This window comes from Phasianus colchicus, chromosome 7 (genome assembly GCF_987193195.1).
Source record: "Phasianus colchicus chromosome 7, bPhaCol1.hap1.1, whole genome shotgun sequence".
NCBI lineage: Eukaryota > Metazoa > Chordata > Aves > Galliformes > Phasianidae > Phasianus > Phasianus colchicus.
In genome coordinates, this window is record NC_143442.1 from 12,294,908 (window position 1) to 12,313,748 (window position 18,841).

Consider the following 18,841-nt stretch of genomic DNA (forward strand, 5'->3'; position numbering starts at 1 on the left):
TTACTGAAACTGTAAGGATTCATGACATTCAGATCTCCCATATTTTCCTAATATGCCTGTGTGCTTCCTTCATATTTGCACTTCACAGCTTTGGTGAAGGGTATCCTAGAGTTCTGTGCTGGTCTGGACATTTTGGTTTCCTACCATGGTGTCCGTAGATGTTTGTTTGGCAAACTGTTCCTGTGACTTAATGCTCTAACCACTCTGTGCAATGTGTAACGCAGTGTGAGTAGACACTTAATTAAAGTTAAGCTAATACTGCAGTGCCCATAATTTGCAAACTATTTGTTTCAAAAGGAACATAGATCTTTAAAGGTAAGACAGGATATTTACACACTGAAATACCTTTGAAAATCAGAATCTTCAGATTTTCACTGATAACCCAAGTGACTATATTTGTTAATCTCTGAAAATCTTTTGGAAATTTGATTTAAAGTTCATAATCATAAGAAATTCCCAGCTGCTTGTTAGAACTGAGGTCTAGTGCTGTGTCTTAAGCCAAAGGTTAGGTTTATAAAGATTAGATATTAGGAAGAATTTTTTCACACAGAGGGTGGTGAAGCACTGGAACAGTTTGCCCAAGGAGGTTGTGGATGCCTCATCCCTGGAGGCGTTCAAGGCCAGACTGGATGTGGCTCTGGGCAGCCTGGTCTGGTGGCTGGCAACCCTGCACATAGCAGGGGGGTTGAAACTAGATGATCATTGTGGTCCTTTTCAACCCAGGCCATGCTACGATTCTATGAGTGTTTCAAATTAGGTGGAAACTGATGATCTTTAAAGTCCATTCCAACTCAAGCCATTCTACAATTCTTTGGCATTTCTATAATGGATTATCTTATTAGCCAAAACAGAGAGCTGGGGCATTATTATTTGAGCACTATGGCATGATAAGCAGTTCAATGAATAAAATTTATGTCTTGCAACTGCTACAAAAATATGTTTTAAGAAAACACTACCAAAGCACAGAAATCAAATTAGATCCTGTATGCTTGTTTTGGCTCAGATGAGTTCTTGTTTACTCTTGGCACATTGTTTTCAAGATGTTAAGCTTCAATGCTGCTGTATTTCCAGCTTTAACTAATTTTTCATTGTTCAGATAGTTAAACCTTCAGAGCTTCAGCAGAGCTGCAACTAACAGGTATCTTGGGATGCTGTGAATCCAAATGTTGACATTTTGTAGGAAAGCTTGCTAGAGCATTTGCCAGGGAACTAAATTCTGTAGCATTTTCAAGTGTCTGACTGTTCTTAAACACCTTTGGCAGCTATGTTATTCCTTCCAAACATTTTTGGAGTTGGATTGGGATCGTGCTGCAGTGGCCAGGCAATCTGTCTACCAAATATCCATTTTTACTCTCCATTTGTTAACAATCAAGTACATGGCTGACTGAATAGATTTCTCAGTGCCAATTAAAGTGAAAGAGTCACCTAGCTAGAGTGATAATGCGAATAAGGCTATTACAGCATTTTGCATTTCACTGTATTTTTAATTTCCAAATCTCAAAATAATCAATAGGTTAACCAGAAGTCCTTTCAATTGTATATTGCTAGCCTTTTGAAAAGGCTAGAATTAGATTCTTAATTAACATCAAGTGTATGAATCTGACATCTACATCTTGTATGGTCGCAGTTGGAGCTCTACTAACCATGAACAAATTCACAGTTCAAGTGTGCTACCAATTAATATACTTATACAAATTAACAATTATTTTTTTTTAGAATAAGAACACATTTCTATTAACATCAAACTGCTCAGAAAATAATTTGTAACGTAAAGGAATACTTATTACCTTGAAACGTGTTTTCATGCCATATAAATGTTATTTTTAGTATGAAAATTTTTAATGATCAAAGTTGAGAAAAGTACCCAGAACTGAAATGTGGAGTGACTGTTTTTGGATCTCTGTAAGTTAATTTAAACATTTCAGTATTAAAATGAAAGGCTGCAGCAAGAGTATATGCTCCCCCCCAGAAGTGCTAATCAGTGATCAAACATTCTATTTGATTCAAGTTAATGTATTACCACAATGTTTATTAATTACCTGTTTCAGTTTGAAATGTTATTTTGGAATTTTCATTGTTGCTTTGAAAAAACTCTCAGTAAGAAAATGTGTGACTTTATTGAAGTACTTCAATAGTTATTAGGAAAATCTCAGAGAGGTTCAAATGTAACATTTAGAAGAAATTGAAGATTAATCCTAAAAAAGAGACAGGTGTTGGAGAAAGAAAATTGAGAGTAAAGTAATAGCAGAAATACAGTCTGTCTTCTATATACAGAATTTTCTTCTTATTTAAGTGACTTAAAAAAAAATCTGCTTGTTTCTCACAATCCAAGTAAACCAATATAAACCAATACAAAGATATGTGCAGTTATGAAGCAGATTAATTCTAGTATAAGCAGTAAAAAAAACTCCTAAAACAACTAAGAAAAATTGCAGTGTGTCAATCTATCTTCTTTTTTTTTTTTTAGCTAAAACTACTTACTAATATGTTTGTGTTTTTTGTTGGTTTTTTTTTTTTGTTTGTTTGGTTTTTTTTTTTTTAGAAAAAAAGCCTTAAGCTCAGTCTAATATGGTAGCACAGGGTGCCAAGAATTTGTCTGACCTCCACATAGCTGGCTCCATACTGATACTCAAATAGAAAAAGATTCACAGCACCTTCCTCAATAGCTTGTGCTTAGCTGTAGGAAACATCTATAGTACATCAGTAGCTTCTGGGGTAAAAGGGAAGGAGGGAGGCTCTTCCATTATTAGGGGATGACTCACTGCATCACTGGGCTGTGATGGGAGGTAGTCTAAACAAGCAGGTCAGTGGTGAGGCAGTTCCATTGTGTGTGGCCTAGAGAAAGGCTGAAATGCAAATAACTTTTGGGGAAGTTTAGTTTCTGTGTTCTGCTGGTGTTTCTTGCTTTATGTGATCTGGGTTTGTTGATCAGGTAAGTACGTTGTTATTGTTTTTCCTGCAGTAACTGTCTTCTGGCTAATTTTCTGCTTTTTTTTTTTCATGGTATCATAAGATATTGAATATATTTCTGGCCAGTTTAACCGTTATCCTGGTTTTGTACCCTTCTAGCTCCTTGTGACTTTTCAGTCCTCACACTAGCAGGACAGTATGAGATTGAAACATCCTTGGCTCTGTGCAGCTACTTGTCAGCAATAAGTGGTATATGAGTGTGTTGTTATTGTTTTTTTCCCAAAGCTAAAGTATGGCATCATACTAAATAATGTAAAGGGGAAAAATTCTTTTGCTATGCAGGCTCTTGTTTATAGATGGTGAAAACGTATAGCTATTAGTGGTGACTGTACTGAAAAATACAGCTTCATAGCTGAGTTTACTCTATCAAACAGTGTTATTGTTCTCTTAGTATTTATTGTAGCTTCCTTGAAAATAAATAAGAGACAATATTTTTGGAGCAATGTATGCATTTTCAGCTTGCACCCATGCGCTAGGAAGCGCAAAGGCATGCGTTGTGACTTGTGCCTTTCTGCAATATATGTTGTTTAGTAGACTGAAAGAAAACTGACAGGTTTTTTTCATATCATATGAACACATATATGCTATCTTATGTATTTCTCATTGAGCAAAATGAAAGGCTGTAAAATAAAAGGCAATTAGACAGTCTATTAGACTCTTATCTATGACTATCATTCTTAAAATAAATTAATAGCAGCCAAATTCCAAATGCAAGTCAGAAAGAATAAAGGCTTCCTTTCTTATTTGTATCCTAAAATATGATACTGCATAGCAACTCACAGCAGGAAACTCAGTGAGAATTATATAAAGCACATTAATGCAAATTGTCAGAGCATAGCTCATTGCAAAAGTTGCCATGTAAAGGGAAACAAGTCCCTCTAATTAAATCTAAAACCTTTACAGCTGTGAAACTATGAATTTTTATCTACACTACCAGTAGCTGTAAAATTTAATCTAAATTGGAGTATTAGGTTTTCCTCCCCCTTCTACATAAAGACTTACATGAAATTAGAACATGCTTTTTAACTTCTTCCACATGAGTACTGCCTCTGAGATGTCAGTGTGCTCTTCCCAGCAGAAATGTTTTCTAGATTTATGCTCATTAACTAGTCTCTTTTGTCCTTCTCTTACTTTCCTTTGCTATCCATTTGATTTTCAGGGAGAGAAAAGCACAAAGTTTTTGTGTTCTTGGATCTGATGCTCCTGCCATGGAAAGCATAGGGTCTGAGTAGTGCTGACAGCTGTGTCAGCTTTGGTTCAAGGCAGTCTAGTTGGAGGTGATTCATAACTAGTGTAACTCGGTCACAGTTTCTTGTACTGCTTATATCATCAGAAGATCCCTGAAAACTTGCTACACCTCCAGACTTGTTTTTGAAACTTCATGAGACAGATTTGTAGCAGTTCAAATCAAAGTATTTATGGATTTTAGTAGATTAGGTATTCACTTTTAAAAATAAAGATCCTAGAAGGTGTGTAGGTGGAAGGAATAGTTTTCACAACTCAAAAATGGCATGATTCCTCTCTTGCACCCATAGACCCGCAGAATCATAGAATCACTTGGGTCAATGGACTAAAGGTCATCTATTCCATCTTCCATGTAGTGAACATCAAATTTCCAATTTACCACGTTCTTAAGCTATTTTTATTTGTATCTTGATTTGCAGTTATAGTGCTCATTGTTATTACTTTCCATTTCTAACTCTTCTCAAGTCATATAGTATTTAAAGATTCTGTAAATGCTATAACAAGGAGAAATTAAAACCAGTCTTTTTGTCTTTAATCTGGACTTCCAATATTCATTCTTGGGCAGAGTAAGCCCATTACATTCTCTTAATATCAAATCTTTGTCAGCCCAGGCATTAAGCATTTTTTTTTCCTAGATGCAGAAACAATCATGTTCTACATTCCTCCTTGGAATAATCTTCCCTTGTAACAGAACTCAGAGTTCTGGTGGGGAAATGGAGATCTAAACCACAAAATAAGTTAAACTTTAATGTACTTTGTGGTGAGAAGGAAGAAAGATAGTTATGCTCCTCTCTGCTTCAGTATCGTGAGTATGTAAGTGCACTGCTTAGAGTGTTCTTGACAGATTGTGCTGTATAGATATGAATCTGCCTGATGAAAATCCATAAGATACCTTTTGCCCCCAATGTTTGAACCTAAATTTCTGTCATTCTCCAAGCAGTAACCTTTTAGCTGAGGCATAACAGTCTGGTTCATTTTAGTCCCCTGCTGGACCTCATTCAGGTATTTTGCAAGCCAAAGCTTCTCTACCAAAAGTGCAGTCAGACTAACACTGGAGCCACCACAGTCTACTAGAGACATGCCTTGAAAATTGGGGATTTCTGGAGTGTCTTAGAATCCTCTGGTGAAGACAGCAATGGAAGTGTGTCAGTGTTATTCTCTGCTGATAGTTGTGTGAGGGATGCTGCCTCTATGTATTAGCTGGATGTCTATAAACAAGTGAAAGTGAAGGAAAATATCACTGCAGTAGTAGAAGGCTGTGGGGAGGACAAAGTATAAGGGCATCAAGGTATGAGTTTGTTTGTTTCTTACTGAGGGCATAGGTTGTGTAATATCATTCTGTGTTCATTCTCAAACTGCAAATGAAGTCCTTTTATTTTCTGTAATACTATAAAGCAAAGCTGGGGATGGACTTTTATTATGCTGATGTGTAGCACTTAGAACTCTTAATAACTGAATCCTAAGTGAAGTGTCCAAGTACTATGAATAATAATCAAACCATAACAGCAGGAAGGACCTAATGAACAGAGTTAATGTATTCCTTGTTCCAATTTTGTAAGATTAGTAAACTTGTTATGGTCTTAGTGATGAATACCTGCCACTGACATCTTCACTACTGGAGGATCTTTTGATTGCATCTTCTCAATGTTAATTCCCTTTTTCCCAAATGGCTTGCTAGATATTAACAGCTATACCCAAGATCACGTTCTTGTGTGTCATTCCTGACTGATCTGTCGTGAAATTAGCCTGGAAGCTTGTCGAGTATTTTCATTTCCTGGTCATCAATATCTACACTTGAAACAGTACAACAAATAAATGTTTCTTTCACAGTAAATCAAGAAAATATTAGCTTGTGTTAGAGGTTCTTATTTGGACTATTATCCCTATAGACAGAGATGAATTGACATGATTCATTTTGATGCAAAACAATTGTTTAGATATATTTTATAAACACAGCAGAAATGTGTTTTAAAAGCAACAAAACTATGTTTTCAGAGCTCACATGTAAGGTATTGTTTTCCATTATTTTGTTGGAGAACAGGAGCAAGTGCATTGAAGATATTTATCTGATTCAGAAATGTAATAATAGACCAGAAAATAAGATATACTGCCAGAAACCCACTTTTCTCTTGTCAGTTCTTTGTGTGTGACCTGTGTCAAATCTCTTTATTTTTTCCAAAACATTCCTATTTGTAAACAGAAAATAAGTATTTTCTTTTTCTTTCAAGTTTCAGATGCTGCAATGGGAATGTTTCTTAGTAAAGCAAAGCATCAATTTTCAGCTTAAAAAATGACATGTAGTAAGAGTATTGCAGTATTAGCTGGCATAAATTATGAACTTTGTAAATTTATTTCATTTTTCTGCTTCCAGCAGTTCATCTTAAGAAACACATCTTTTTAATGCTGCACAATCTCAGCATCTCAAAAGCAATTCGCATCAGATCTCACTTGGAGTGGAATGACACCAAGTTGCTCTAAAAGCCTTAATCTATGGCAGGAGAAGTAGTTGGATTTCTTAAGTCAAGAAAGAGGAAGCTAAGGATGGGGATGAATCTACTTGAGGCTTTTTTCTTTGTAGAAGGACAGAAGACAGAGCCAAGCCCTTGGAGGTGTAAATTGAAAGGTATAAATTACCAGTGGAAGTAAAACTCCAAGCAGTTAATGGGGAGGGAAAAAAAAAAAAAAGAAAAAGAAATCACCACAAAAAGTGGTCAAATAAAGAACAAAACTGAACATAAATGTTATCTCCATTTTTGGACACTTCTGAAGCCTATCTGGAGAAACCCTGTACATCCCAAACTTATTTATGGTTAACTGCTTTGAGCAGGGGGTTGTATCAGACAAACCACAGAGCTCCCTTACAACATGCGCTGTTCTGATTGCAGATGGAAGAAGCTGGAAAATGTTGATCTGTGTGTGCTTATTATAATGTATTGCATATAACATTATATAAAAAATGCAATATGTATAAGGAAGTGCACCAAGTAAATTGACAAATGCAAGATGAAAGTCTATTTTTCACAAAGGTACAGACATCTTTCATGTTTTTTATATTATTTTTTTATTAATTTTTCCTTACCCTCAAGGGCTTGTCTTCATACGGGTCTCAATATGCAGAATGCACAGGCAAAAACTTGTAGTTGGGTTTGCGTTTTACACTGTCTTTCACCATCCAGATACCATTCATGAAGGACAATTTATGCTGGTAGATTTGAGATCTGTTTGACCTACTGCTCCTGCAGGCTTCTCAGGAAGCAAATTCTTCTCCCCCTCAGTTTATGGCTTAGTCTTTTAAGAAGAACCAACATGCTTCAGACCAACAGACTCCAGATTATTGAACTGTTTTCTCATGATGCTTACTTGCCTTTGAGATGGGGATAGAGTAGGATTATTTTGCCTCTAAACAATAACCTGAACAGGCTTGCAGACTTGCTTTGTGTACTGCAATACTATATTCATCATAACTTTTCTATGAGGATCAAAGCTAATGTTTCCTACTTTTAAAACAAAAGTTTAAACCTATGAGCACACTTCAGTGTTTCTTCATATGGTAAGCTCTGCTATTAACTCCACAAAGAAAAACAATTGTCACTAATTACTACCGCTGTCACCCTGAGTTCACCTGTAAATAGTTAGCCATTCCATCTTCAAAAAACTGCATGTGCATCAGAAGTTCCTAGTAGGGTGCTATGTCCAATGTAGTTATTTCATTTGTCTTCACATTGACTGTCTTTTTCAAGAAATTCTTTCCTCAAATTTATTAGTCCCCAAATTATTAGTAAGCTTCCCAATGGGAATTTTCTAATATTGCTTTTTTTGTCTCTGCTTTCCAATGTAGGAAGAAAAATATACATTTACTAGAAACCGTTTGGGGATAATGCAGAATCTTTAAAAACATAACTAGATTTTCATGCTTTCATCAAAAAGATAAAACTTTAATCATATTTGCAATCTTTTCCAGAAACACAAAAGCTACTTGCATTAGGAGCAAAAAACTTTTTGAAAAAGTTTTAGCTGTATGTTGCGTATATCAACAAACTTTGAGCTTTTATTGTTTGTTCACAAATGAATGAAGGATGTCAATACAAATAATTTCATGTATTTTATTTTAGTTCCCATGACTGAATCCTCTACCTTGGTTAATTCATGACTTGAGCTGTTTTGTGCATCATTACCTGGAAGCTTGTTTTGTGTGGCTATTTCTTTTCCACTTTACCCCAACCTAAGTATTTATGATCACAGGAAGGGTTGAAAACACCTGTTTTGGAAGGATATAAGAGCACTTAGGTTTTTTCCATTGTATGACAAAAACCAAAACAATCACTGCACAATGGCAGTGGCTTCTTATTCATACTATAAACAATTATTAGTTTTATAACTTTTCAACAAATTATAATGTCATGAGAAGGGATTTCAAAAAGCGATTACACTTCAGCTCATGGAAATGTTACTTCCCAAATGAAAATTCACAATACACAAATGAAAATTCACATAGAAGTCAAAATAAATTCTAATACTAAGGTTCCTAAACTAATGTTAGCTAGAGCTGGCTAATGTTGCTGATACCTATGAATGCAAATCAGCACTGCCAGGAATTAGGATACCTATGTTTATATAAAACAGTTCCAGGTAAAACGTATATCATAAGGTCAAGTACTGTTTCTGGAGCAGATTCTTGGTATCAGTTCAGTGATAGCAATGACTACAATAGAAATAAATATACTAGTGCTGTTCAGATGTAGAAAGTTCTCTGTCCCTTTAGTGGCTTTATTGTTTGTGGTAGTTACTGTTGTGCTGGATATTAGATTATATCCAACATGTAAAATGGATTTCACACCTGACTTTTAGCAGAACAGCTTCTAGAAACTTAACCCACAAGAGGGCAAGCCTTGGTTCTCTGGTAGAAGTGATACAGCTGCCATTTCTGACACAGGCCTGAGAGAGTAGAGAATATTACACAGTGTGATGGGTTTTACGAATTTCTGAGTTGTATTCAGCTTTTCGAATTAGGTAGAGAACTTAACGTGGCTTCAACTGATCAGCTTTTTCCATATACACACACATTCATAGACCAATTGGTGTTATTTAGCTATGTATTTAGGCTATTTTAAAGCCTGTTTGGGAGAGTCTTAATAATTACATAGGGGCTGGGATGATTCCTGTACAGAAGGCCAATCACTCACATCAGTGAAGATTTATTTCAAAATCCTGGGTGCATTGAAATATTAGTGCCTGGTGATGAAATGGGCTATTGAATCTGTGGGCTTATATGCAAAATATTCTTTTGATTAAAAAAAATAAAAATAAAATGGAAGATGTTAGAGAACAAATTAATGTTTTTTTTTTTTTTTTTTTTTCTCTTGATTAACTGCTTAATATTCCTAATGTGCTCAAGGTATTGGAAACACTTGGAGGGTAAACAAAGATAGAACTGGGGACCTTGAAGTGAAAGCCGGTGAGGACAGATCTTAATTAAATTTAAATTAAAAAGAGGAAATTAAAGTATCTTTCACATTAAAAAAAAAAAAAAAAAAAAAAGTCCAACCATGTTCAACACCTAAATCAACACCTAAAAATAAATAAATAAATAAAAAACCCCTCAATTGAAAACTAATATTTTAATCTTAAGCAATCCAGAGATAATTTATTGTCACAGCTGAAGGAATTTTCATGATCATCTAATGTCAAAAATCATTTGGTTTTTATGCTGCTAAAGAATCAGTACTCATATAAACATATAGCATAAAATTCAAGGCAATTTAAAAAGTGAAATCCTGATGAGACTGTAATTTTGCCAAGGAAAACTGTCCATGTAGTGAAGGCAAACTTTAAACTTAAGTGCTTTTACTGTGTTTGAATTCCAGCCATTTGATAGTGATACTATGTTGCATATTGCTTATAGAATTTAATTAATATGTGTGAACAGTGGACCCATCTGCTGCATTTGAATTCACTGAAAGTTACTTTAGAAGGTGGCTGACAAAGGGGGAAGAATAAGAGGCCCATAAACTGATGTGCACTTACAGTTACAAATATGGTAAAAATACTTAATGTATTGTATTTAATTTCATGTATTTTCAATCTTTCCAGTTAACAGGAGTGCTTTAGAGGCTTGCTAATAAACTCTGCCCCTCCCATTTTGGCTGCAATATTCTCACTGATAGCTCTGACCAATTCTCGTATACCTCAGACCTGCCAGTTGTTTCCAGCTTGCCACATTCCTTGTCTGATTCTGTTCATTGTTGTCAATTATCATCAGACTTGTAAAGGACTGACCAGTTATTTCTATTCAGGTTTCAGCTCCTGGTTTCAGGTGACTTCATTGAAAGTTTTGACAATCACATCTACATTTCTAGCTCTCATTAGCATCTTATAGGTATAGCTTTCCATAATGGAATAAATAAATACAAAAAAAGACTTTTATTTATCTGTTGGCAATTTCAGAATCACCTCAGGCTGTTATTCTCCCACAGCTGTTAAATTTTTCATAAAAGGATCTTTGATCTCAGAGATTTTGGTCATTATCACATTATTTAGTGACACCAGTGTGGATATGTAGTGGAAATGTGAAGTCACAGCCTGAACCAGTTATTGAGCACCTGGTGGGATTGCAGGGCCAACCCAGGGGAGCTTACATGCATGAAATGCATTTAAGTGTCTAGAAGACATGGAGCCAGGTTCCACCACTTCCTAGACCTCATTTAAGGGTTGGCAGTGGAGGTAAGGGCATCTCTTGTTGGAGATCCCTGCCTACCTGAGGCCTTCAAAAGGTAAGCAGCTCTTTTCCTGTATTTTTGCATCCATGGCTGCTGCATTTCGGCTCATTCTCATTTGCTGTAGTCAAAGACTTTGCTACCCCATTATTATTGTGGTACTTTCCATCCCAATATAGTGTTACAGGGTACTTCTAGATAAATTATCTGAGATATTCATCATAATGATAATATTCATCTAAAGGGCCTAAATGTTATACAGACAGTCTTAGGAGTTAAAGTGACAGGTCAGGATACATTTTTTTTTCGTTTTCATCCCCTGCTGTCTTATGTTCTTTTGTCTGTTTATTGCTACTTAACCATTTGAACTATTTAGCAAAACAAAAATATACAACTGCAAAGCCTTGTTGTTCAATTCGCTGGAAAGAAGGACTGGAATGTCCCTAAAAAGAATGTTGGATGACTTACCCTGAATGAAGAATGGCATAATGAAAACTTCAAACTTCAGTTGCTGCAAGGCAGAAAAGGAATATTTCTTGCAGGTTTTTGCTTGAGGGCTAAGGTTTTGGGTTTTTTTTTTTGTTTGTTTGTTTTTGTTTTTTTTTTTTTTGAGTTTTATTGAAATTTTGAGGGGAAATTATACTCAATTTCAGTCCAGATCTAATTAAGTACTTCACAAAATTTATCCTGATGTTTCTGTCTTTTATCTTGATGTTTCTGTAGTTTAAAAATAGTGATGATTTTTTTGGCAGGAATGTAAATTTTTTTTCTCTACGGTTACTCTGACATTTGTTTATATATGTGTACTCAGGAACTCCTCAACCAGAGAATTCAGTGCCTGTAACAGATGAGAACCTTAAGAAATACTTCTGTATAGAGTGCTTAAAAGATGGCTTTGTACTTATGGTTAGTTGGAAAAGTAATCTAACTTTTTCAGGGGTAATGCTGGACTACATCTAGTTGTTTGTTTCCCTTGTGTTACTGGAACAGCTCAATGTTTTTATATGGCATTTTTATTTAAAAAAGAGGAATACAAGAAGGAAATTGTGCTTCAGACTGACTGCAACATTTGCATTCAGGAGGAAAATAATGACATTGTGGAATTTACTCCACGAACTTTACACAAACCAGAGGAGTAAAGGTGGGCTTTAAAGGGCTCCAGCTAGGCGAAGTTGAAACCTTCATAATGTTGGGTGAACTGTTTTTTGTTAGTGTTTTTGTTTTTTTGTTTTTTTAAATTCGTGATCAATATGAAGTAAGAATTTCATTCTATGAAACACACAAGATCTTTTCTGGTCTCCCTTTCACTGTGATATGTAAGAATAGTCAACATCAGCATCTTTATTTCTTTCTGAGGAGTGACTTCTGAGCAGCTAGAAAATGAAGACAGAAAGAGAGTAGATAGGAAATCACATTAAAATCCTATGGGCCAGAATTTTAACCAGAGTAAATCAGATGAACTCTCTTGGGTTAGATGGAGTCCTGCTTTTTGCAAACAATCAGAAATTCTTCTCCTTATCTGAACTCTGAAATTCTGGTAACATTCAAGTGACTGAAAGTTATATTTCCACTGACTATTGTGCAGAGCTTAAGCCACAAAGCTTCCATTACAGTTAATAATTTTTTGTGGCAAATCTTTGAAAGTATACAAAAATATTCTTAATACTTTAAAGGGAATACTTACTGGTGGTGATTTTCTGGCTTAAAATTGGGATGCAGTTGTTGATGGTAGTCATATGTTGTATTGAATGTCATCCACTATTTGAAGAATAAACCAGATAATTTGCTCTCTCTTTGTTTTGCTGGCAAACCACAAATATTTAGCGTTATTGTGTGATAATACAAGAATGCTGGACCAAGCAAAATTCTCTTCAGAGCTTGATTTGACCAAAAGGCATTGACAAGATGCAGTGTAGCACAACAGAGGGAGCTCTCGGTGTAGGATAGCTGCTTTTTCAGCCTTGTAGTGTCCTTGTCTGTTTTCCAGCCTGCATAGATGCATTAGCCTGATTTGTCTGCTGCATTGCCTTATGTTTGAAGTCATGTTGGTGAAAATCTAAACCTGCAGTTATGTAATGAAGTAATCAGGCCCAGAATCAGCAAAGAGCCCTTATGTGACACAACATCTCAAGAGTCTTGATAGTGTTGACTTCTCTATATCTAATTTTGCCAAAATTTGCAGCTGCTTCTGTACTGTTCAGTCTTAATAGGCTTTAGAGATAATATACTTTGTGGAAGAATGTACTGAAAAGCAAAGTACCTTGCTGAAGCATCAATAAGTTTTGAATTCTTACACCTGTGCAACTTGGCCAATTACTCATTGGATGGCATCCTACAGGTGCTTATTACTCTTTTTTCAAGGTTGAACAGTTTTCTGATTATCCGAGCAAAATCAGGACTGGATTCATCTGTCAAAGATTCTCATTAGTGCCTTTTTTTCTTCAAAATCTGATCTTCAGTACACCTAGATATTTATGATCAAGTGATTTCAATTGAATAGTTGTACTACAGAGAAAGATGATATGGTATAGATTTACTGTTTGCCAGTGGCATACTTAGCTAATAAAATACAGAGTTCACATAATTATAAGTCAGATAAACCACAAGAACTTTGATAGAGGGATGTCTATGGAGAGAGTACTCATATTTTTTCTCAAAGTATCATTTCTTGTTCCCCTTAGGCAAAAGCACAGGTAATTTCTACAAGGTGTGGGTGAGAATCTTTGCTAGAAAATATTTGTGTGATTTTCATAGGTTTCCTGGAGTTCTGATTTCATAGGAGTGAGTTCTGTTGCAGAGTGTTGTATAGTCATTTTAAAAAACTCTGGGCAGTCTGGGAAAAGAATTGATGAGATGCACTCCATCCCAACATTATGAGCCAGACTGATGGTCTGTTTGAATAATAAATTAACAAACGAAATACAATTGTTTCTGATTACTTGTTCCTCCTGCATACAGTAAACACAAGGAGTAATTGGAGGAAAAAATCATCTAAGAAAATGCAAATTATGAAAGCATCTGCTAAACCATTTGGTTTGTACCCATAAGAAACTTTGTACTAAAAAGGAGATGTGCCAGCTCTGTCAATATTACATCAATTGTATACAGTAGGGTAAGCAAAATTTCATTAGTTTTCATCTTATGTACTATGTGCATATGAATGACATATAGCAGTACTTCAAAATCAACTTCTTAACATCGTTAAACATAACTGAACAGAAGTTGCTATCATAAGTAAATACTCTTCAGCATAAAAAGGGCAGTAAAATGTATTTCTTTACTGTCTCCATACACTTTTTAAAGTGATGTTATTTAAGTGGGTTTCTGCAAACCAAGCAAGAAAATATTTTCTTTGATGGAAGTGTAAACTCCCCTACTGAAGGTCATCTAAAGGCTTCTCATTGACTTTTTTGGGCTTGGATTCAGCTCTTAATGTACTGTGTCAGGCATCTTAAGGGAATGTTTATGTGGGTAATAACTTCTCCCAACCCTACATTCTCTATTGAAAGTCATAGCAGATCAAATCTTTAAGACTTCAAAGAATCCTTCTTCTGGCTTGCTTTTGCAGCTTCCTATTTTACCTGGTTTTCCATTAATGAAAATTTCTCTCCAGTCTCCATTCACATTGATCTAGACTGCTGCTGAAGGAGTGACTGACAAGCTTGTAACAGCAGAACACAAAACCAACAAGAAAAAAGACAGTAAGTCAGCATGAAACTTTCTGGAGGCCAGAACTATTGAGGAACAAGCTGTTGAAGTAGAGCATTGAAAAGAAGTCAGGTGTGCAGTGGATGATAATGTGGGCCACAGTCATTATTTCTTTTAAGCACAGTCTCTGAAGAGAATAGAAGTATTGAGGGAACTGGTCATGAAAACTATTAAGCAAGTTTGCATGAAATTCTCCATGGTAAATTTGGTTTTACAAGCCCAGTGACATTTTTGTTTCAACCCTTCCAAGTATTTGTTGCATTTGACTATAAAGGACTCAGTAAGTAACTGCTGGATTGGCTTGAATGAGGCTATAGCTACATCTATTTGAAACTCACCACACTATGACAGGTTTACGTATGCACTGTAGAATACTTAAAAACTAATCTCTCCTGGTCTACAGAACTTAAAATCTTTGCAGTATTTATGCAGCATAGTGACTATGCGATTTGTATGCTTGCAGCAAGGGAATGAACATGGCTGCTCACATAGTCTCATGGAACATTCCCTCACAGAGCCCTTTCACTCAGCTGTCTGATCAGTCACACTTCTGAACCATTGATCATGAGCATTTGTCAAATTAAATTCCTGGTCATATTGTAGAGATCACATCTTTTACTGGAAAGTTCTCCTTTCTGCAGCTCTGTGCATTTCATTTCTTTCAGCTTTTGTATTTTATTGGTTTTTTTTCTAGCCAAAACTAGTAACTTGTAACATAACAGTAATGTCTATGTAGACTCTGGCTGACCTCTCTAGGAAGATAAAAGAACATTTTCTTAGAGATCACCCCCAACAAAAAGCAAACTACATATTAATAAAAACCATCTTCTTGAAGAACAAAGTTATTTATATGAACATAAATACATAAGGTAAGAAAAAAGTTGTAGATAAGTTGAATTATCATGTCTGTTGTGTGATGATTAGATATCAGATCTGTATAAGAGTAGCTACTTACATAACTTTGTGTATTCATTTTCATATACTGCTGTAGGACAGAGCAACATATTATTTTGGTAACTGACAAGTTATTACCAAATTGTCTTCATCTCTGCTGATTAAAAAAAAAAACAACAAGAAATAACCAACTGTATTTCCATGCATGTCACTTATATACTTCTCTTCACTATATTAACTGTCCAAAATACATATTTAAAGGAAGAGATTTCAAGTCTAGTTTCTTTCTGACACAAAAATGGACGGTTGTCACAGAATCACAAAAATCACAGAAACACCAAGGTTGGAAAAGACCTACAAGATGATCCAGTCCAACCATCCACCTATCACCAATAGTTCTCACTAAACCATATCCCTTGACACAAAATCCAAATCTTCCTTGAACACCTACAGGGTTGGCGACTTCACCACCTCCCTGGGCAGCCCATTCCAGTGCCTGACCACTCTTCCAGAGGAGTAGTATTTCCTAATGTCCAGCCTAAATCTCCTCTGGCGCAGCTTGAAGCCATTCCCTCTAGTCCTATCACCAGTCCCATGAGAGAAGAGGCCGACCCCCAGCTCACTACAACCTCCCTTCAGGTAGTTATAGAGAGCAATAAGGTTTCCCCTGAGCCTCCTTTTCTCCAGACTGAACAATCCCAGCTCCTTCAGCCGCTCCTCATAAGACCTGTGCTCCAGCCCCCTCAACAGCTTTGTTGCTCTTCTTTGAACCTGCTCCAGGGCTTCAATGTCTTTCTTGCAGTGAGGGGCCCAAAACTGGACGCAGTACTGGAGGTGTGGACTCACCATAGCTGAGCAGAGGGGGGCAATCATTTGCCTGTTCCTGCTGGCAACGCTGTTTCTGACGCAAATAAGAAATAATTAAGAAAAATGTAGTTTTATGAAAAAGAAAATTTTGCTGCCTGCAGCTATAATCAATTTGAGTTGCATTTTTAAACTATTTAACTTAAATTTCTATACTTTGTCACTACATATAGTATATTTTGAGACAAAATGGAAGTAGTAGGGAACATGACTTGATATTTTATGTAGATACTTGTGAATTACTTATAAGTCATGACATGACTTTGTGTGTGTTATAAAGTGGTAGAGAAGTAGAAAGTAAATTTTGCTGTTACTTCTGATTTCTGCCAGCATCAAAGGTAAGTATATAGCTTGATCTTCCTTAATTTCGGAGTTCTGTTTCCTCATTACATAGTCTATTAAATTTCCAAATTTATATGTTTGGAATGAAAATTCTCAGAGCTGTCACAAATTTCTCTCTTTTTTCAGTTTTGATATTTTTTCAAAAATTTCCCTTCTTTCTTGGCATGCACTGTTTTTGAATTTTGAGTCTGGGGAAAAAGAGGAAAGAAAAGGAGCCAAGATTTTTTTGAAAAGATCATATTACTCCCTAAGAATAAAGAAAAAGGCTACTTATCAGACCTGTAAAATATGCCGTAGAAGAAGGTATCTTTTTAGTGAGGATGAAAGCCTATAGTTTAAATGTAAACAAACAACCTTAGGCAGACCTTAATGAAACTTGTTTCCTGTGTAAGCAGTCTAAACCTTTGTGTTTTAAGACTGAAGGACTGAAAAATGTTACACAGTATTTATGACATCTAAGAAAGATTTTCATTTTGAAGGTGAATATCTAGTTGCTATTTGAACATGAAATTATTTAACATTGCAAAAAATGTTTGCCTATCAGGCGTTTTCTGCCTAATGGAATTTTTCTATACGTTACTTTTGCTGAATACTTTGATACCAGTAATTGCCTGACATTGTGAGTACTGAGATGATGTAGGTGAAATGTAGCAAGTTTACTGATAATCCTCAATTTTGTTCTAAAATAACAAGCTGTTTGAAGCTTAAAAATATGGAGATTAGTTGGAAAATTACTAATTATCTGGCAAGACTTAGGCAACATTTTACCAAAATGATAAAGACAGGCTTTACTTTGCCACTGGTTGATAAGAAGAGAAGACAATTGTTTCTTTGAAGTCTTTTTCTAAAAGTCTTTAAGTGAGATTTCAGTTTTTTTTAAAAGAACTATTTTTAGAGCTTAAGACTTTAATAAAACTGGAGCATGAGCTATTTTGAAACTTAATTTCCACTTCCTATTTTTAACCCTGATTGATATAAATGTCATAGAAATCATACCAAAAAGAAGAGAAACTCTGGCTTTAAAAATAGCACAAGAATTTTCTCTTAAGTTCCATACCAATGATAAATGCGCTGTATTGGCAGCTGCATTCTCAAGACCTGATGATGCTAACAATACCACTTCAAATGCATTTTGCCAGCTAGAAGAGTTGACAACCAATAACTAAATCCAATAAACTCCATAGGGACATGCTTAGGGTCATAGATAAAACTCTCATCACCATTCCTTCCAAAAGCAGATTCCTGAAGTGGTTCCAACTGGCAGTGAATGAAAGCATCTCTGTACTTTATGCCACTAGTCTCCAGCAATGTTATGAGTTGTCCTGGCCTGGCAGGCTACAACCACTTGCTCTTATTTTCCTATCAGTAGGACAAGGAGAAAATGGAGAAAAAGAAGCAAGATTCAAGACATAGAGATTAAAATAGATAAGTGAGGTCACTTACAGATTATTGTTGTGGGCGAATCAGCTGATCCTTTGTGGGTCTTTCACAGGCTGCAGTCCCTTCCAGTCTCTCTCTTGAAAGACTTTAAGGGTGGATATGACAGGAAGACAGGCAGTCACAACTTTCTGCTTCCCTTTGTTGGATGGTAGAAAAAAATATGTGTGTCCTGCTAACCCTGTTTCCTCATATGGCTTCCAGTGAGGCTGGATGTATTCCACAAGCTTGTGGGATATGACCTTAATTACAAGTGAGGCATACAAAGGCAGGCTGAGAGAGCTGGAACCATATAGCCTCAAAAAGAGAATGATCAGAGAAGATCTTACCAAAATGTATAAATTCTTGATGGAAGACTGAAGACAATGGTGGTAGACTCTTCAGTGGTATCCAGTGGTAGGATGACCAAAAATGGACACAAAAAGCAAAGCCTTAAGCATAAGAAAACAGTTTGTACTGTGAAGAGATGATCTGTCGATTGCTTAATTTATTTCTACTGCTGTTTCTATTACATATAATACCCATTCTTACCTATGTATCAGACTCAGCTTAAAATAAAATCAAACACATCTGTGGACTATTCATGATCACAGTGATATTTAGGGTGACAATTTCATCCTTCTACTCATCATATCACTAAAGTAAAAGAAATGTAGTCTGTTGCCTGC

The 18,841-nt window shown here is 35.7% G+C and overlaps 1 long non-coding RNA gene across 1 annotated transcript in view; it reads left to right on the forward strand.

Moving 5' to 3' along the window:
- LOC149917224 (uncharacterized) overlaps nucleotides 1-7,225 on the forward strand; it is a 28,567-nt gene extending 21,342 nt beyond the window's left edge. Inside the window, exon 3 of the long non-coding RNA XR_016468005.1 lies at nucleotides 6,587-7,225. This is a non-coding gene — a long non-coding RNA (uncharacterized LOC149917224). The remainder of the gene's footprint in view (nucleotides 1-6,586) is intronic.
- The last annotated feature ends 11,616 nt before the right edge of the window (nucleotides 7,226-18,841 follow it).